This window comes from Acomys russatus, chromosome 26 (genome assembly GCF_903995435.1).
Source record: "Acomys russatus chromosome 26, mAcoRus1.1, whole genome shotgun sequence".
Taxonomy (NCBI): domain Eukaryota; kingdom Metazoa; phylum Chordata; class Mammalia; order Rodentia; family Muridae; genus Acomys; species Acomys russatus.
Genome location: NC_067162.1, coordinates 1,551,259 through 1,570,856, shown reverse-complemented (window position 1 = coordinate 1,570,856; position 19,598 = coordinate 1,551,259).

The following is a 19,598-nucleotide window of genomic DNA, read 5'->3' as shown; positions in this document are numbered from 1 at the left end:
AAGACTGATGTCTCTGTCATTATAACAGCCTCATGTTTGGGGTAAGGTGTACCTGGGAGAAGGAGTGAACACTGGGTCACAGTTTTTCCTTCACCTGGCTACATTTGTTCAGTTTATGGGATAGGAAACTCCCCTGTGTTCAACATGGCACTTTCTTTAATTAACTTTTAACCTATATCTTACAATCCCCTGGAGTCCTGGTCCCATTGTGGGCACTTTTGCTCATAATCAATATGCATGTAGAAACAAGTATGTATGTATGTATGTATGTATGTATGTATGTATGTATGTATGTATAGGGTCCAGCCCCTTGCTGGAGGCTGTTGAACTCCTGTAGATCAGGTTTCTTAGATACAGGACTCCATAATGTCTGGCTTCTGTAGACTGGATTATATGATGTTGTGATGGACACCTGACACCATGCCTTGTGCCTACTAAGACTATCTCTTTCTAAACACCTCAGGAGGGTAATGTTGAGTTTCTTATATACATTGCACTTGAGTCCTCCCAACTTGTCTCTTGATGCTATCAGGGTCATTGTGTGAGTGAACACTAATGAGATAGTGCTGAGGAAATTAAGACCCTCAACTCATTGGTTTGCAGCCCAGTTGAAGATAGACATATTTACTCTAGACTAAAGTGTAACTGGAAACCCAGTAGGGCATACAACGACAAACATCCTGAGGGGTGTTGGGAGAATATGGAAGGTGGAGACTCACACATTCTGATTTAGGGCAGCAAACTCTTGTGCTTTCAGCCATCATTTTTGGTGGGATTAATTTTTGTAATGTCCACATAGGTCAGCACTTTACTTCCTTCATGTGTCCTCTCAAATATGGCCACTTTCATCAGAGAAGTCTTCACTGGCCACTGGGTCTAAAGTTGGCCTATTACTCCAGGCCTTTTCTCTTTGTAGCATGCACCACCATTTGACATAGGAGAGTGTTTATTTATATACTTGCCTGCTTTCTGTCTTATCCAACTAGAATGTAAGCTCCACCAGGCAGAGGTTGGCTAGGGTCCACTGCTAATTCTCCAGCATCTAAAGATTACCTGCCACCCATAGAAACTATGTTTAATGAATGGCTGAGTGATGCAGAGAGTTCCAAGGAGATTGTGACCTTTAGCTGACCTTGAAGGAAGCATGACTTGAGTTGAATAGATTTTCCATGGAATGCATTGGTGTAGGTAAAAGCATGGAGGAGATGTAGTGGGAAAGCTAGCAGGTAAAAGATGATGGAAGTAGGAAGGAGAGTCAGTTGTTGGCCATGGTAGAGGAAAGAACATTTTGGTATGTGGAAGAAACTTCTTATTTTCTTGGGTCCCACTCATGCAGCTCATGTGTTGCTTCTCTACTCAGAGGTGTACCTACTCTCAGCTGAGTCAAATTCTCATCTCTGCAACAGGGCATCAGTCTTATGCTTCGCAATATCATAAGTTTTCTTTAGCTTTGTCTTTGCTACCTACCTCTGGGGGACCAGGCAGTGCCCCTTCTTGGGGTCTGTTTGGTCCTTATTGCTGGAATTATCCATCAGCACTCTGCTGCTGGAGATAGCTTCAACATTTCAGGTGACTTGCTTGATCCCTCATGAGATTCTTCAGGACTGAGTTTAATTCATGTCAAGATTGTAGAAAGGCAATTAAAAGCAGCTCTTAGATTTGGAAGGCAAACAGAGGTGAATCTTATTTCTTGCTCCACCTTATCACCAGCTAGGTGCTTGGGCACATCACTTCATCTTTCTGGACCTCAGGGTCCTCCATGGAACAGGAAAGAAAAAATATTACTTGTATGGTTCCTTTGATTATTAAATAAATAAATAAATAAATAAATAAATAAATAAAATTTTATTTAAAGTGTTCAAAACATAAAAAGGTGCTCAAAAGACAGCTTCCCCTCTCAGAGATGGTTCCCACTCATAACCCTTCTCCCTGCCTAAGGTTTCACAGCTTCCAATATGACTCTTCTATGAGGGCAACTCCAGAGCTTACTATAGGGCCTAGACCAATGCAGTCAGTCAGTGCTTTTGCTAATTAATGGGTTGAATTTTCAAGCAACCTGAGCCTCTCAGGGGAGATGCTCAGTTCTATTAATCAGAAGAGGCCATCCTGGCCTCTTGAATGGCAGCCCTAGGCATCTTCATAAAAATCCAAAATGAGATGGCAAAAATATGTTTCCGTTTGAAAGTCCTGATTATCCATTTGCTGATGCAAGCTGGTGCCCAGGTGGGGGCGACATGTTTATTTATTTATTTGTGGCTTGGTGTTTGTTCTTTTAATGATGCTTCCATCTTTCTTCTAATGGCTCTTTGGCACCCATCCAGCAAGCAGGGTATGCTTATTTGCTTAGAATCTAATTACATTATAGAACAGTCAGGGATGGCACCTTGCAGGTTTTCTTATCCGTTTTCCTTCCAATGCACTCAGGAGAGCAGATACGAAAGAAACTTCACAAAGCAGCCATATCAATCCAGTTGCTAAATAAATGGAGACCAGAGGGTGGGCGTGGATCCCCTTCTGAAGGAAAGAAAAGATTATTTGTTTCTTTTCTTTGCAGATCATGCAAGTACTTCAGGCTTGCTCACACACTTGGAGGAGTCTGTTTCTCCAGCTCTATTGTGAAGAATACTTTCTCCTTCCTATATTTACATAGTGACAGACAACAGTCCTGGGCTCTTGCTATTTGCCAGGCACTACTTTTGGCAATCCTCATAATACTATTCAAGGTGAGTAGTCTTACTATTACTATTTCCAGGGTATTTTATTAAATGCTAGATGTGGGGGTGAGAATCAGATAGGCTGCCACCAGCTAATATTGATGTGACACATAAGCAATGGTTCATGCATTAATGAGTTCATAAAATGTTAATTAACAGATAACCAAAGTAGAAAATGGTGATCATGGCCACATATGCTGCTCTTCGCCTCATCAATTTTCTTGTTTCTGATTCTGTTCCACTTAGGACACATCTATCAGTATTCTTTGCAGTGGAGGGTGGGCATAAGACCAGCTATACTGAAAGACTGGAATGGAATTCATGGGTGTTACTTTTGGACTTCTTAGTTAACAATGACTATCAGGGGCCAAAGGGATAGCTTACTGGGTGAAGGAACCACCACAAGCCTGGTTATCTAGTTGTCCTCTGACCTCTGCATACCATACATGTTATGGCAGGAGTGCCATTATTCCACAAAAATAAAAAAGTAAAAGTAATCATTTGAAATTACTATGTCTTCCTGACTTTACCATTTCTTTCCTTTGTTTGGATATATATATATATATATATATTGGCCTGAGATGCCTTGGGAGGATTATGCTGAGAGCAGAGCCATCCCACCCCTCCTGCCCAAGTCTGGATTTCATCAAGATTTAAAAATGGTAAATATATATATATATATATATATATATATATATATATATATATATATATAGTGTGCATATGTCTCTCTTTGTGTGTGTGTGTGTGTGTGTGTGTGTGTGTGTGTGTGTGTGTGTGTATGTAGTATATAGGTTAGAGGACAACTTTGCAGGGAGTCTGTTCTTTCCTTCAACCATGTAAGCTTTGGGCATTGAACTCAGGCTGTCAGACTTGGAGGATTTTACCTGATGAGCCATCTCACAGTCACTCACCACGTTTTAATGAATTAGAGGTTGCAGAGTTGCCATTCACTATTCCAGAAAAGTCATCAATTTCACTGCTTTTTAAGTGACTGCTTTTGTTTTTAACATATTCTTTTTTATGGCCATCTACACTTTCTCATTACTAATATAATTTTCTCTATTTTTAGCATCAAAGACCCTTTCGGCTTTCAAGAAAGTCCAGATCAACTTTCTAATCACTTAATGTTTCTGGATTCCTCCAGGTGTGGGTGGCTTACTTCCTATTCCGTCAATCCAGTCTACTTGAAAAGTTCTCTTATTGAAAGATTTTTTAATTGTTCATTTTTTTTTTTTTTTAGTTTGTAAAGTTCTTGCCCTGCAAGCATGAGAACATGAATTCAAATCCTTTGAACCCATGTAAAAACAAAGCTAGACAATGCTTGTAATCCCAGTGCTGTAGAGGTCCAGACAAGAGGATCCTTGGGGTTGGCCAGTCAGCCAGTCTAGCTGCATCAGTGAGCTTTAGGCCAATGAAAAACTTTGTTTTAAAAAGGCAATGGTGAATAGTAGCTTAGGAATGATACCTGTGAATGTTTCTTGGTCTCTACATGCATGTGTAAACACACACACACACACACACACACACACACATACACCACATCACAAAAAGTATTTTTTTGTAATTTTAATTCTAAAGTTAAAATGTAGTTCCTAGGTGGAACTCAAGTTCTAAAGGCTATGTAAACCTGGCTTTCCGCTTCCTTCATTAAGGAATGCTGTTTCTATGACAGTGCATTAGCTTGTGTACATTCTACTGGGTTCAATTTTCACCATGCCTTCACCTTCCTTCTTTGATCCTGCTTTGAGGTGCAAGTACCACCTCCCAGCCATGCTCCTGGCTGGTTAGAACCCACATGGCATTTGGTAATACAGGACCATTTCAAGCTTGCTATATATATGGTCGTTTAGTTTAGAGAATATCAGGATGGCCACCTCCTCTCTCATTTCCAGGCTCACATCCATTTATCTCAACATTAAATTCATCAAGCATTTATTTATTCATCCTTTTCTAGATTCAAAGATGATAGGACTGTTTCAGTTCATACTTGACGTGGCTGACTTTCTCTAAGTCTCCTGTGAACTGCTCTGTGTTGTGGTCCTCATTGTCCTGGACACACATCCAGGCTTTAACAGACATCTGGGTCTGATTTAATTCCCTAGCATTGAGTGAGTTCTGTGTCTGTATGGTCAAAACTGTCCCCTCCTCATTCTGCCATCTGCTATTTCTCTCTGGATGATGATTGAGTGGCAGAGAAAGTTCTGCCAGACAGCATTTAATAAATAATAAACTTTAATTTGTCACCTTCAAACCCCAATACTGGCAAGCCACAGATCACAGCGCTTATCACCAATATAGGATTAGTTTATGTACATAAAGAGTGGCATTTTTAATACCAGGAAAGATGGCTTGACCTTGAAAATGGCATTACCAAATGATTATTTTATTCAGTGATTGGTTATACACACACAGGAGCCTGTCATATCCAGTAGAAAGCCCTGACATTGCTAACACAGGTTTTAGTACTTCGTTTTAGTGGGAAAAATAGTTTAATCAAATCAAAGATACTCTAGGGAAGTGTTTCTCAACCTGTCAGTTGCAACTTCTTCAGGGTGGGTATCAAATGTTCTTTTTACAGGGGTAAAATTATAGTTATGAAGTAGCAATGAAAAAAATTTATTTTTATGGTTGGGGGTTACTACAACATGAGGATTTCAACATTAGGAAGGTTGAGAACCACTACTCTAGAGGGTCCTAATGGAGTGGATAGACAAGGCATATAAGGCTGTTACAGGTGTTAGTAGAATAAAGAACCCTTTAGTATTTCCCTGGAAACATTCACCTCATCTGAACCTAGTTGTAACACAAATCTTATGATCTGGTCCTTTCCTTTGCAGGTGAGCAAGTCCATATCCTTTGCCCTCCACCCTTATCTCTCTTTTTCTATATCTATATATGTGTGTATATATCACCCCCATGTGCATGTCTCTCTCTCCGTGTCTCTTACACACACACACACACACACACACACACACACACACAGAGAGAGAGAGAGAGAGAGAGAGAGAGAGAGAGAGAGAGAGAGAGAGAGAGAGAGAGAGAGAGATTGAGATTAATTTTTCCTTTTAATGAAGTTTTAGAGTGTGGCTAGCCATGTCTTTTCTAATTAGGCATGTCCTGTGACAGCTGCCTGTTTAGCCCTCTTTCCTGCCCCCAGGGAAACTTTCTCTGGCCAGAACACTTCCCAGCATTCCAATAAGGGGCAGTGTCTTCATTTTGGGGGTGCATTGACATTTTACAGATCTGCTCTTTCCTAGCATCATCCTTTACTAGGACAACTTAGAAGTTAAGGTCCCCTGGGAGCCTAGTGACCAAACCCGAGAACATACAAGAAATTAAATGGTTCTCTTTTCCCAGGAGATCTGAGACATTCTATGTATTTCTTGGTGGAATGGGGTAGGGTAGGTGCTTATTGCTTTGTAAATAAAATTGTCTTAACATGCTGCCATAGCAGCTATTTATTTCTTACTCTTCCAGATACTGGGAAGTCCAAAGTCAAGGTGCTGGTCCAGTCAGTTCCATGTAGAGAGGTCCTTTCACCAGCTCCAGATGGGGGTCTTCTTGCTACAGCCTTAAAGAGGTGAAGGGGTGAGGGAGGTGGGGAGATGGAAAGATAGAGACAGATCAGAGAGAAAAAGACACACGCGTGTATGTGTGTGTGTACATGTGTAATGTAATAGTTGTGTTCTAGTCTCTATTAGAGAAGCATTATACTCAGTCTAGGGACTCAATTCTCACGATAATATCTAGACTTTGAAATGGCATCATTTTGTGGGTTAGGGGTTCAACATATGAATTTTATAAATCTGTCCATTGCTTGAAGCTCTAGTTTTGTCTCTTAGTGGCACAGTACCACGCCTCCAAAGCCAACTTTATGAACATGTAATTGGAGGTCCTTGTGATATTGGAGGCCAGGGGGTGAATGTCCTTTCCAGTATTTCTCCCTTAGAATCCAGCTCACAGGTTTCTCTAGCATTTCCCTTCTACCTCTAACCTTTACCTAGCCAGATTAGGTTGGTAAGAGAAGGTGGCATTAAAACAGCAAGGGCCAGGAAGGTGAGTTCTGGGCCAGCCGTGTCTACAAAGTGGGTCCAGGACAGCCCATGCTACACAAAGAAACCCTGTCTCAAGAAAAAAAAAAAAAACCAGCAAGATTTTTTGAACCATGTGTGTAGATAAAAATAACAGCATCTTCCCAGAACCAACAGAGCTCATAGTTGATGCAAGCACATCCTCTCTGGCTTCCAGTGAGCATCTTATTAGATCTTACCAATTACTTCACTAATATGAGGAAGAACCACAGGGGCCTCTAGTGCAAGTGGTACCAGAAAGCTGTGTGTGACTCGAAACAAAATGTCTGCAATGCCTGCATGGGATGATGGGGGCCATTAACACAGATTTGTTTAACACTTGTTCACTTAGAACCTCTATTGCATTTCCATCCTGAAGGCTGAAGAGTGTAATCATAATGATATAGGACCCCATCATATCACAGTATACATTGAATACACTTCCTCCTAGTCCCTCATTTGACCCCCCAACAATTACTAATCAAAACTATTCACAAGTCACATTCTGCTTGTCATCTTCCCAGTCCATAAGCATACTGACTCTCTCATTTGTGGTCTCAGAGAGCTTGTTTGCTATCTCACTTTAATATTCATTGCATTATGTCATTATGGTTTATTACATAAGCTTTGCATTATTGTGTGTTAGGTACAGTGCTTAATTGCTTGTCTTCTTGAAACCTTGGAGACCTCAGAAAAAGCATAAATGAAGGAATAGGGGAAAGGCATGTGTGCTGGAAAACTTTGTGTTTAATTAGCCAAAGGGCACCTGCCTAGAATGTGCAGACATGATAAATGATAGTTTTTTACTGTACCTGGCTTATAGAGAGGAAGTGGACCGGTGCAAAAGTTATGCTGAGCTACTTTTCTTATTGCTGTAATGGAATACCTAGCAGAGGAAGAAGTTTATTTTGGTTCATGGGTTAGGAGATAGAGGCCATCGAGGTAGGGAAGGCATGAAGGCTGGGCCAGCTCAGTCTGTGTTGGCAGGAATTTGGAATGTTGCCAACCTACATGGTGCTGAACAGAAAAAAAGAAAGGTTGCACTGGGTGTAGGACAGGGCTATAACCTTCAGGGACCCTACCTTCTGTCACTCACCTTCACCAGCTTTGCCTCCCACCCGAAGGTTCCATAGTTTCCCCAAATATCACCTCCAGCTAGGAACCAAATGTTTGAACACATGAGCCTACAGGGAATATGTGCCACATTTAGACTGCAGATGGCTAACCAACTTGTTGAAGGCTACATGGAGAGTAATTAGCCAACTGGAAATTTACACCAAATGCAGACCTTTCCCACTGCTTCATGGACATAATTAGCAGCAGGAAAGCGATCTGAGGAGCCTGCTAGCCCTGTGAGCTCAGGTGGAACCCATGTTCTGCAGGACTGAGGATGTCATGAGAAGATTTTAGTTCCTTCAGATAGAAGTGACTCAGAATGAAATATTGGAGACAAGTTTCTCACTGGTCAGATACTACAGTGAGACCCTGATGGAGTTGATGATCACCTACCATTACATGCTGGATGGCAACTACGTCAAATTTCCCCATATTCTTCCCCTAGGGTGGCTATCTGAGAGGACTGGAGGGGACTGTGAGTCTGTATCAAACCCAGAATATCCATTTGGTAGAGTGGAAATGCCCTGATGTTTGATCCCATTTATTTGAGTAAGACTTTATATCCAGGTGTCTCAGGTTTTAAATTACATGTCAAAGGCAATTTTTGCTCTCTGGATGAGACATGAGGGGCTGTCCTTTTGGGGCAGTGTATAAGATCTCCGTGTTCTTCTTCTCCCTGCCTCAAAGAAAGAAGATTCTTAGCTGCGTCATTAAGCAAACCCACACTAAGCATCTCGGCAATGTCCAGGCCTGAGGTAAGAGATGTGGCTTCAGACAGAAATGAGCCTTGTTCCTGGACTTAAGGGAGTCGCAGAAGGACAATGCTGGTCATTTCCATTGGCTCATTCCTTTCTACTGCAACTCGGTGTGATATCCCTGCTTCATGACAAGCACTGTGTCCTACACTTGGGATTTATCAGGAAAGAGGCTAGACAAACTCTCAAGAGAAATAGTACATAATAAATGTAACAAGTGACCATGCAATGTAATGCAAAGTGATAAATATTAATGGAAAAATTAACTTATTTTTATTGAGAATAGAGTCTTCTTTTATCAATACATCTTGAAAACAGTTTACTCTCCCTCTACTCCTCCCAGCTCTTCACTACCTCCTTCCCTCTTCTCCAGATTCACTCTTCCTTTGTTTCTTCTTCAGAAAAATCAGGCCTTCAAGACAGCACAAAAAAAAAATGAGTAAAGAGGTTATGTGGTCTGAAGGTAAGAGACACAGTTGCAGAAGACAGTTTTCAGAAGATGTGTGATGGAGAGGGTGAAAGGGAAAGTGATTGAGCCAAATAGATACTATAAAAGTGATTTGCAACCAAAGGAACAGTTTGTGCAAAGGCCCTTAGGTGGAGTGTCCCTGGGATGCTCTGAGACATAGCAAAGAGGCCCCTGTGGCTGGGGTGGAGTGAGCAAGGAGGGGTGCTGGAGATGAAAAGTAGGGGTGGGCAAACCATTGCCCAGACTTTGGCTATGGAACAGAGTGAAATCGATTGCTGGAGGGTTTTGATTAGATGAACGATAGTATTTATAATTGGAAAGTATCTCTCTAAAATGGCACCAGCCGTGAAAGCAGGGAGATCAGTTGAAGAGGTTGTTGACTATTCTAGGTATCTTAGCTTGTTTCCCATTACTGTAGTGGAACTCTAAATACTGGGTAATTTTTAAAGAACACATACTTTATATGACATTTTGAGACTGGGAAATTCATAGCCAAGGGGTTTGCAGCTGTGAAGGCTTTTAAAAAAATTTTTTATTTTTTTTTAAAAAGCCCCATTGTTGGGCTGGAGAGATGGCTCAGAGGCTAAGAACACTGTCTGTTCTTCCAAAGGTCCTGAGTTCAGTTCCCAGCAACCATGTGGTGGCTCAGGACCATCCATACTGAGATCTAGCACCCTCTTCTGGCACACCTGCAGGCAGAATACTGTACAAATAACAAATAAATAAACCCACCCCCCCCCCCCCAAATCACCCCATGGAGGAAGATCGAAGGGAAGGGTGGGAGACACAGGAGAGAAGAGAGAGCTGTTCTCCCTTCCATAACAAGCCCATTGTCAAGGTTAATGACCCTGCTGCTGCAGTAGGAGCATAAAGGCACGTGAACTTCCTGATGGTGCCCCGTGGGGGATGGAGTTTCAAAGCCAAGAACTTTAGAAGTGCATGGCCAGCCTATAGTACAGGGAAGAGACACTAGTGAGCTAGTCATCTTGAGTCCCACAGAGGGTTGAGAGCTGTTTGGATAGAGTCTGCAAACAGAACCAATGACGTATCCTGATGGATCAGATATGGAGCATTAAGGGTCAGGGTTTCATTTTAATTATTGATTTTGTGTGCAGTGGTGTATGTGTATGTGTGTGTGTGTGCACTCGTGTGTGTCTGCGTGGTGTCTGGCTCATGCTTATGAGTGTGCAGGTGCACACACCAATGTGTGCATATGTGGTACTCAGAGCGTCAGGAGTCTTTCTATATTGCTTACCCTGTCTGTGTAAACCCTGAGACAGGGTTTCTCGCTGAATTGGAAGCTTGATATTTCATCTAGGCTGTCCTTGTCAGTGCTGGGGCTAAAGGCATGTGTGGCCACCCCTGGTACTTTAAATGGGAGCTGTGGCTGTGCACTCAGGTCCTCATGCTTGCAGAGTAGGCACTTTTATCCACTGAGCTAATCTCCAGCCTAAAAGTCAGGATTTTAATCTGAAACCATGGAAAGTTGGCCACATCATCCACCGAGGCTGGGAAAGCCATGTGACAAGAGGGGGGAATCACTAGTTGTTTTCTTTCTTTCTTTCTTTCTTTCTTTCTTTCTTTCTTTCTTTCTTTCTTTCTTTCTTTCTTTCTTTCTTTCTTTCTTAAGACAAGATCTCCTGAAGCCCAGGGTGATCTAAATTTCACTATGTGTCAGGGTTGGCCTTGAACTATTGTCCTTCCTGTCTCTACCTCCCCAGTTCTAAGACCTCAGGTGTGTGTCACCCTGTTTGGCGGGACATATGGTTTGGAAGTTGCCCATTCAGGCTCCAGTGGAAAAGATGAATTGTATAGTTGGTGCAAGCCTAGATCTGGATGTGGGTATTCACACACTGGGGGAGGAGGGAGCTCAGACTGCAGATGTAAGTCAATGGATTGTTTACTATTTTCCAGCACAGTTTTACTTTATCATTTCATAATTTTTAAACTTCCTTAAATTGTAAGTGACAAATAACAGTTATATGTATTTATTTGTTAACCGTGTTTTGATATATGCACGGATTAGTGACTAAATCAAGTTAATGATCACTTCATGCACTTCACATATTAACATACTTATTTTTGTAGTGCGAACATGTAAAGCTTCTCTTAGCAGTTTTGAAATGCATGTTGCATCATTATTAACTATAGTCATCAGTGTAATCATTTTCGAAGACATTCCTTTTAAGTGAAACTTTGTATCCTTTGACTTTGCTGTCAGGAGACAGCATTGTCTTATTTTATGATGGTGGACTGGACAGTGATGCAGTTGGCTGCCAGCCTGGGATCTGCAACATCACTGGTTCCACCGTGTCTGATGTGTCCCAGTGCTGAGGCAGGTGTGTGGTGAAGCAAGTGTGAGTTAGACACCAAACTCCACAGGAGTTTCAGGCTGCCACGTCAGATTTCACAAGGACTGGCAATAGACTTAGAGGATGGTGTGTGCTTCCATGATACACTGGCCTTTGGTGGCTCATTTTCTTTTACCTCTTTTGTTATTCATGAGCCTTACAGGTCCAAATTGGAGATTCAACAGATAGAAATGGACACTTAAAATGTAATTATTATTTTTATTAGTTTGTGTATGTGGTTTGTGTGATGTGTGTGTGTGTATGTATGTGTGTGTGTGTGAGAGTGCATGTATACATGTGAATGGGTGTGATGTGTGTGTGTGTGAGAGTGCACGTATACATGTAAATGGGTGTGATGTGTGTGTGTGTTTGCCATTATTCTTCTGTGGAAGTCAGAGAACAACTTTATGGAGTTGATAACTTCCTCCTACCTCTATGTGTATTCTGAGGATTGAACTTAGCTCACTGGACTTTATGACAAGTGTTTTTTCCTACCGATTCATCTTGTCAGATATGCATTTTACTTTAAATTATTTCTTATAGCAGTTGTTCTCAGCCTGTGTGTTGCAAGCCCTCAGGGTGTCAAAGAACCCTTTTTTAGGGGTCACCTAAAACTATGAGAAAGCACAAATATTTTATTACAATTCACAGCAGTTGCAAAATTACAGTTATGAGGTAGCAACAAAAATAATTTTATTATAATTTAATTATGTGTGGTGGAGGTCACCACATATGAGGAACTACATTAAAGGGTTGTAGCATTAGGAAGGTTGAGGACCACTGCTCTATAGGATCCCATTGGGTTCAACAGAACAGTGCAGCAGATTTGAGAAGGTTCCTGTCTTCCCAGGAAGGAGAATGCATTCCAGAGCCTGGGTATTCAGCAGGCCTTTAACAGTCTCCCCAGGAAGGAGGATGCAATCCAGAGCCTGAGTATATAGTAGGCCTCCTGGTGAGACTCTGCAACTCTTCGGAAGCCTCTAGCCTATATCATGGCAATAATGAAAGACAAAGCTAAATGTCCTGTCCAGATCTTTCCCAGGACCCAGGAAACTGTGTGTGTGCTTTATCTTGCTCTGACCACTGGGGGTTGTCCAAACCAAGAATGATTGCCTAGGAGGGCATTTTAGCCTGTCCTATTTATAGAACAACTGGTGTACAAATCTATGTTTTACTCAGAACCGGAGTATTCTGGGTTATTCACCTAAACTCCCTCAGTCTATGGTGTGTTTATTCCTATGAAAGTCAGAACTAAGCCCATGAATAGACAAGATTATTGCTAAGCTTTACATTGCCTGATTTGATGTGGCTTAGAAAAAAAAAAAAAAAAAAAAACACCAAAACAAAACAACCAACATTCCATGCTTCAGTTGGCCCTGGCTGCATACCTCGGTTCACAATTTGCATGTACCATGCTCTCAGCCAGGCACGCTTTGCTCAGCACAACATCACTATCTGGAAAGTCAGAGCATTTTTGTGATGATCAGTTTCTGTGATCCTCTGGAGCATTATCTGATGCACGTTACAAGCAGTCAATTAACATTAGTAGTTGTTATGTCAAAATATTGGTTAGTATCCACTTCCCCACTGAACAGCTTGAGCTGATTCATTATTTTTTTGTGAGATGGTTTCTGCCTTCTAATAAGTAGATCTTCACCTTTGACCTGTGGTTCACAGATAAAGGTCTCCCCCTCCTCTGTAGCATTGCCAGTTGGACTGTTCTTCTAGGAGATTGATGGCAAAATTTACCCCCTCTCATTTCTCCCTGCACCTGTGCCTGTTGCCACTGGCCTTTTCATCTCCTCTTGTCAGGAGATAGGATCTATTTTTCCATTGTTTGAGTCTGGGCTGGCCTTCAGACTCAGCTTTTCATGTTTCCATTATATTCTGGGAATATTGCCATCACTGCCTGACAAGCCCAGCAAACCCTGCTGCATAGTGGCAGACACATGGACCTCTGGTAGCCAGCCAACTTCCACACAACATGAATGAAAGTTTTGTAGATTAGCACTCCCCTGTGACTCACTACATGACCAACACATGATGGCAAAACTAGCTGAGAATAGCCAAACAGACTTCCAGGCTTGTAAGTAAAATAGATAGATGACAGATAGATAGATAGATAGATAGATAGATAGATAGATAGATAGATAGATGTTTGGGGCTGTTTGTTATGTTATGCTATTGTGTCCGTAGATAACTGATACAAGTTTGGGCTTGTTGTGGTTGCCTGGAAGACAAAACTCAGTCTATTCAATGCCATGAGTATCTTCTTTCTCCTTTGCCCCATTGCCCACCAAACCTTCAATTTATAACCTTTGTCTTTATCTCTCTTGAGCCCTGTTCCTAAGGCCAAAGTGATTTTCTCATCCTGCCATTCTTTCTCTGCCACCTCCTGGGTAAGACCATGGGGACCTTAGCATAGCCTGGAGGCTTTCTTGCTGCTGCTCTCAATTTCAAAGGACATTTCATTCTGGCACAACCACACAGCGCTGGGCTTAATGACATCTTAGTGCTCCCACTAGAAAAGCCCTGGTGTTTCCAAAGGTATATAACTTAGCTATATATGACTCACTCCAGGGTAAAACTGGGCAAACAAGTTCTACCACCCGAAGGCGGTTTTGAGTTTTAAATTATGAAATAAATCATCCTGAGCTTTTATGTTTTCTCAGGGATTTGTTTTTGTTTTTCTCTCTTGGCTCCAAACTTCCACAGTAGCTTTCCACTTTGAGATTATTTATTAGTTGCTTCTCTTCTCCCTTTGACTGTATTTGTTTTGTAGAAAGACAAATCACCCTTGTACACTAGAAGCTGAAATCTTGTGCCAGGTGGAGCATATGGATTGGGAAAGGGTCAGAAATAAAATAGCAGGGGTTAGTGTCACTCATGCAGTGGGCGAAGTCTCTCAGCTGTGAGAAGAAAGTCATTCCCAAGTCATGCCAGCACCAGGACAGGGCATGGTCCCAAATGTGCTTGATGCTCAGGTCCTAAATTGAACTTCCTTGCTTTCCCTATTAGATATGGATGTTGGTTTTCTCACTGAAGACTCTGTAAAGGAAAAGTCTTCTCACACAGAAGACCCATGTCAATAAAGCTTTACAGCATGAGCGACACCACAGAAGTGAGAAAACAAACACACATAAAAAACCAGCCCATCGCTATGGAGTTGTAAAGGGAAGATATTTTAACCCAGTGGTTCTCAGCCTGCGGGTCGGACACTGCTTGAAACCTACAAAGCTTTTTTAAAAAAAGGGTTCTCACAGCCTTGAATGTTCTAGAATTATCTTTATGACACATAGTTCTAGTTTCCTACAAATTCACGGTTGTTATTTTGCCACATAGTACAGTTACCACTCAGTGTGTTAAATGTTGTTTTGAGCAACATGAATTAGAAAGCATATCTAAAGACATTCTATATTTTGTTCATTACATACTGTTCAATATTATTTATTATTCTTATTAATTTTATCTTATTTTTTAGGTTATTAAGGAGCCTTTGTACATGCAACCTACAGGAAACAATGTCCAAATATGAAAGGTGTTGGGAAGTCTGGGTATTCATTTTTGACTTGCGTAATGCTTATGGGACTGAGTGTTTTCCTCTTGAAGGTATCTTGTAGGTTTATAGATGGGACTTAAGACCTCAAAGTCTATAAGCATGAAAACCATAACAAAATAGTCAGTGGCAGGTTTCTGACTGGCTGGGAGTCACAGCCTCCTAGTATGCTGTGATTATGCTGACAAGATACCTAACCAATCAGAGGTGATAATCTTGCTACTCATTGGAAGTTACCCACATGTTATGCTTAACCTTCTTTTCAGTTTGATAGATTTAGAATCACCTAGAAAACAAACTTTTGGCTTTGCCTGTGAGGGGTTTCTGTAGAGACTTAACTGAGGACAGACTTGCCCTGAATGTGGGTGGTACCACCCATCTGCTTGCTGTCCTAGGATGAGTGTAAAGGAGGGAGCTCTTGAGGCACCAGCCTCCATTTCTGTGTGCTTCCTAATGGCAGATGCTATATGGTGTCGTGTCCCTGTGGCTAGGCCTGCTTGGTCATGATGGTCTGTATCCCCTCAAACCACGAGCCCCAAACTCCTCCTCCTTAAAGTTGCTTTTGTCAGGTGTATTGCCACAGCGACAAGCAAATGACTGGTGAACCTTACCACAGGAGGAATATAGCTCTGGGTAGCCTGTGATGTGAAGAGACATATATAGGCCATCCATGGATCCACACCGAATCTGACCATCATAAACAGCATCCATTGCTGCCTTAAATTAGTTGGGTTGTCTTTATGTCTATTTCTCAAGTTCAAGTCTCATTGCAAGTTATGCAATTCCATGGTTCAGTTTCATTGTTTTTAAGTTTGAAAAAATTCCCACTTTGACAGTGCAGGATGTAATTTCATTTGAGACAGGTCTCATGTGTCTCATACTAGCTCTGACTTCACTATGTGGCTGAGGATGGCCTTGACCTTCTGATTGTCTCACCCCTGCCTCCTGAATGCTGAGATTATACTAGTGTATCACCGTATTACTTTATGTGTTTCTGGGGATCAGATAGATACACAGACATTTGCATGCTAGGCAAGCATTGTGCCTAATTGATCAGTATCATGAGACAATATTGGGCAGGAAAGTGCTTACCATATAGAAGCCCATCCTTCTATCTTTTTTTCCTTGGGATTTCCTTTGGTCTGTAGGCTAGGAAATCTAGAAACTCATTCTGTAAGCATGCTCACAAACAGGGCTGCCCATGGGTTGCATGTGGAAGTCTTCGGTTGGCTCTATGTTTCACCTAGAGTTGGAGAATCTGTCTAACAGCCATTGAATTACAGTAATAGAGTCAATACAGTGACAATAGGTAGACTCTGTGTTCTGTAGCCAGCTGATCTACTTAGTAAGCGCTGTCCTTTGTGGGTCCTGTCCTTTGTGGTCAAAAGCACATTTAATGGAGAGCGTAAATGTCCAATAGAGTCTGCTGAATAAGAATCTCATTGTGATTCTTAGGGCTAAGAGCTCAATACAGTTCACCTGTCTACACATCCCACAGGTAAGGCACAAACTACATTGGACTAAGATACATTTTTTTTCTGTTTCCTTCAAGTAAGAAACTGAGCACATCTAAGCACTCCCACAGATTTTAGTCTGCGTTTCAATCTTTTTTTTCCACAAAAACTACACTGGTAAAAAATTTCTTTCCTGTAAAATCTTCAGTAGCTCTCCATAGGTCTCATAATAAAATGAATAAATAAAAAAAAAGACCACATCTATGGGCAATTGTGTTTTTTAACAACTTGACTACAACCTCTGTTTCTAATGTCATTTCTCTCTGCATCTCAGCCAGTCCTTGGTACCACATGCTCTGGTTTCTCCTCTCTCAAGCAGATACATTCTCACATTATGCTTCTAGTCTGGAATGTCTTCCCATCTGTCTCTTTGCCATCCACCTTACCTCCTTGGTTGAAAGTAAAAGGCAAGCTGTGGTGCTAGATCAGTTTGTCCCAGTTGGTAGGAGTGAAGACTTGCTGGATCAAAGAGACATTAAAGGAGAGAATCAATAGGATTCAGAAGCCGACAGCTGAGACACAGACAATTGAGGCAGGTCTGATACAAGAGCGAGTGCATGTATATAGTTGTGAACATTTAAGAGGTTGTCATAGAATCTGCCCATTGATTCAAGCCAGTCATCCCGAGGATATTTGCTTTGTGAGACTAGGCAGTCAGAGAAGCTTTTGGGGAGACCACAAACATAGCTCATAGCTTCAACTGTAACTGCTTATGTTGCCTTCCGAACTAGTCAGAGCTCCTCTTTCCACATGGATCCAGATAAACATGATGGAGGGAAAAAAAGGGAATTATGCCTAATAGAAAAATTGTTCTTACCCCTGTGAGCTGTGAACATTCTGCTTCAGTGGGGGCCACATGCAAGTGAGGACTTCTAGAAAGTCTCACCTCCCTGGGCCAGTGCCTGGCTCCTGCAGCCCGGGGACTGTTCACTGCTGCTGCTCAGAGGGGTGTGTGTGAACACGCACAGCCACTTTATCTCCTTCTTTGGGGAAAGGAATCAAATGAAGGTGCCTGTGTGCATAAAGCCCCTCCCTCCAAGTTCCACATGCAGAGTGAGGGAAAGTTCATCTAAAACAATTCATGTCTCACTCGGTGAGAGATTCATCTGGAAAGGAAAATTTTAGTGAAGGCTAGATGCCAAGTGATTTCTTTTCTTGGTAAAAGTCTGTGAAAGTGGCATTAGGTGTCTTAGCGATGGGAAACGGGAAGATTGTGATGTGCAAAGCACATTTGCATGCTTTCTGTTAATCTCAATGATAAACGAAGAGGGCAGGATAACATCCATCTCAAGTCCCCACCCTGTGGTGTGTGTGTGTGTGTGTATGTGTGTGTGTGTGTGTGTGTGTGTGTGTGTGTGTGTTATGCATGTGGAGGTCAGAAGACAACTGTAGCTGTCATTGTTCAGTTGCTGTCCCCCTTTGTTTTTGATACAGTGTCTCTCGCTGGCCTGAAACTTGCTGATTTGGGTAGAGTAGCTGGTGAGACAGCCCAGAAGTCTCCTGCATCCACCTCTCCAGCACTGCGATTGCAAATTTGACATTTTGTCTGGCTTTTCAAAAGAATTCGTATGTAGGTTCTGGAGATAAAATTCCAGTTTGTAGGCTTGTGGCACAAGCCCCTTACTGGCTTAATGGTTTCCTCAGTCTTATTCCATGTATTCAAACATTAAAGTACTGTAAATGGGAGTGCTGGAGAATTTTCAGAAGGGGGGATTCTCATGGGTTATACCCCTAGATAAGGAACTACAGGTACCTAATGACTGCTGAGTGAAGGAGAATTAGCTTTCCTAAGGATGAACGCCTTAATTGGCTACCCAATGAAAAGTGGTCAGCCTTGAAGCCATACACACATGAACAACAACAGCAAAAACGTCAAACTCAGTTGCATTCATATCTGTGTGTGTGTGCTTGTACACAAACACAGGCATACACACACACACACACACGGAGGCACACAGACAGACACATAGAAACAGACAGACAGACAGAAACACATGCACCCACACATATACACGATGGCCTAGAATGACTCAGCTGACCTTCACGTCCCCATCACACTGGTGCCTTACAGTTAACTTTCTCTCATTCATCAGACAAGGCTCAAAAAGCCTCCTCTCTCCGTTGCACCAGTCTGTAAACCATTTAGCAGCACGCGAGGCTGATCACAATCAAAAGCTGTGCACTAGTGAAAGGTAAGCTGCACACACCATTCAACCCTTTAGTACAGATGGTGGTCCAGAGGGTCATTTCGTTCTCCCAAGGTCACAGAATCAGAAGAGGCATCACTGGAACTAGAAGTCAGTTTATTTGGTTGCCAACTTTATGTTTTCTTAATTATTATTAGATCAGGACCCATGCTGCCAGTGCCTTAGATAAGTCAGTTTATGTATAGATTCTGGATCCTCCTCTCCCTGACCCCTCTGCTGAGGCTTTCTGGACTCTACAGTGTGTGTCCATTGTTTTAACCCTTTGATGTCTTAGATGATCCAATTAATTGCCCCATACCAAGGTTTTAATGGGGACCTTAGTGTCTCGTGGAGTTCATGTACCTTTTAATTCAGTGCCACTTATCTCAGCTTAATACAATTGGAAGAAGGAAGTGAGCATGTTGGAAGCACTTAGCTCTGTGCTATGGCAGATATGCAACAAAATAAACAGGGAGTGTCTCTTTAAGGCCCTGAAGGCAGCATTGGGAGAAAATCTAAACAATTAAGTTGAACACACAGAAAAAACCCAATGCCAAATAAGAATTTGTAAACAAAACAACATTTTTGTCTTATTGAGGGTTTTGTTGTTGTTATTTGTTCTGTTTTTTTTTGTTTTGTTTTGATTTTTTGGTGTGTGTCTCTCTCTCTCTGTGTGTGTGTGTGTGTGTGTGTGTGTGTGTGTGTTTGTGTGTGTGTGTGTGTGTGAGAGAGAGAGAGAGAGACAGAGGGAGAGAGAGAGAATGAATGAATGAATGAATGAATGAACAAAAGATGAAAATGAAGTTGGGTAGGGAGATGGGGAGGAGATCTGGGAGGAGTTGTGGAAAGGGAAGACATGAGAAA